Source organism: Octopus bimaculoides, chromosome 19 (assembly GCF_001194135.2).
Source record: "Octopus bimaculoides isolate UCB-OBI-ISO-001 chromosome 19, ASM119413v2, whole genome shotgun sequence".
NCBI lineage: Eukaryota > Metazoa > Mollusca > Cephalopoda > Octopoda > Octopodidae > Octopus > Octopus bimaculoides.
The window spans coordinates 3403251-3405720 of record NC_068999.1 but is presented as its reverse complement, the minus strand read 5'-3'; positions in this window follow the sequence as shown (position 1 = coordinate 3405720).

Genomic DNA, 2470 nt, shown 5'->3' with positions numbered 1-2470 from the left:
ATATATATATATACATATATATATATATATATATACATATATATATATACATATATATACATATATATACATATATATACATATATATACATATATATACATATATATACATATATATACATACATATATATACATACATATACATATATATACATATATATACATATATATACATACATATATATACATATATATACATATATATACATATATATACATATATATACATATATATATATACATATACATATATACATATACATACATATATATATATATCTTACGGCATGTATATAATATAAACACACACACACACACACATGCCTGCAGAGTAAAGAATGCACTATTTAAATTTTGTTCGGTTCTATTTATGACAGAATTAATCTGTAAAAGCGATTTAGAAGCCTGATTAATCTCTTGAATCATTATCCAAACATAATCGTTTATAAATCTGATAATTATTTGGGTTTTTATTTTATGAAGATATGTAAAGGCTCCTTTTTGAATTAAACCATCAACTGTTAACTTCTTGGTTGAGGTTAATGAATGGGACATAGAGGTGGACAATTGTAAACCCTAATCCTAGAACTTGTGAATGGTATTACAGTTTATCTTTGTAAATACAGTGGACATGTTGATAATTAACCATTTCAGGAATAAATCTGTTTAAAAAATGTGATAAATTTATTTTAATTATTCTTCACACAGATTAATTCTATCCTTTATAGAACTAAAAGTTAAACAGATTTAAAACTTTGCCAGGAATTCTGTAATCTCTTTGGATTTATTTTACTTTCGCAACATTCTTTGAATCTATTGTGTTTGTTTTGTTTAAAGCAAGAATTTATAATGGTCAAACCTGTCTGATATTGTCTCTCCTGCTATTCCTAATCTATGAAATAACGTCAGTTCTTCAGTTCAGCTTCCTCCCAACATGTAAACCTCTTTTATCGATTCCTCATTGTTTTGGGTGGTGACTATCTTTCAGGCCAATGATGAAAATTAGGTCTAACCCAAGCTAGCAGCAGCTATTCATGATAATTAGCAATATTACTGGCTAATTAATATTTAGTCAATGCTCTTTCTTTTCAACACATGATGCCCCTACCCCTTCTCCCTGCAACGCTTAACCATTTTTTTTTTTTTGATAATGCTTTCCTCAACTCTACTGCAGTTTTAACTAGAACCATTTCTGCAAGGATAAAAAAAATTTAAAAAAAAAAGCTGTTAAGTCAGAACTATAGGATGTGGAATTCAGAAAAATTCTTTGTAATTCAATGAAGAGAGAAGAAACAACAACAACAACATATACCAAATAGCATTTCTTGTAAATATTTCTGTCAAATAAATTTTACAGGACATGGGTCATTACAGGCCCTTGGTCTTTTTTTCTACTGAGCTGTCTTTTGTATTCTTTTTATTTTCACTGATGCCACAGGGGACTCTGGGGTTAACACTGCTTTGGTTAATTTAAATATTTGGGTAAGTAAGGACCATCTATCACAGGTGAGTATCTTGAAGTATTTGTGAAAATATTGTCAACCACAGGTGAGAACAGATCCAGGAAAAGAACTGTCTATTAAAGGTGAGTAATAATCTTCAAGCACTTTTACTTTGATTGATGGGTTTTCTTCACAAGAAACGTACTGCCTGGTGACTTGGTTGGAAACATGGAAGGTTCTGACTGCATTACAGAAGAATTTGTGTCACCAGTCCAGTAGATGGTAATGTCTCCTCTAAAGTTGTGGAAGAAAATCAGAACATGTATGGTGCTATAGATGTCTTATTTGTGTTGCCTGTTATATAGGGGTACTGGGTTAAAGACATCTGGTTAAACAATCAGGAAATACAATGCAGTTTTCAAGAATGAAAACAAACTGACATTCTCCAAATCCAATCTATGAGAAATACAGGGAAGCTTTGTAAAACATTTAAATTCTCAGAATCAACATACAAAATATATACACAAGTGTGCATACATGCACACACAGTGCAAATACACATTTGTGTATCAATGAGATATATACATGAGTTTAAGTATATCCATACTCAATGCATTGTGGTTCCACAACATCTAAGGCAAGATTGCTGTAGCTCTGCTGTTGGAGCAAACACATTTGTCTCCCTTGTTTTTCTAGGACATACTCTTGCTTTTATGTCTCTATGGTGATGAAGTACTAAGTTGGTAGACGACAGGCATTTCACACAATTCCACCTTAATTGATGGATTCAGGGCTCTAGGAAATGGTTGATGGTTTCTCCCTACATCTTGGAAATGAGTCCAGTGAAGTGGACACGGATATGCTCTTCAGTAATAGGGCCTACAAAAAAGTTTGCATAAATGAGACCCCATCTTGGTTCCCATAGTGATTCCAATGACTTTTCTGGGAAATTCTCCAGAGAAAGGAAAGTAATAGAGGGTAAAAATGAGCTCAGCTAAATGGAAGAGTATGCTAGTGCTGAGAATAG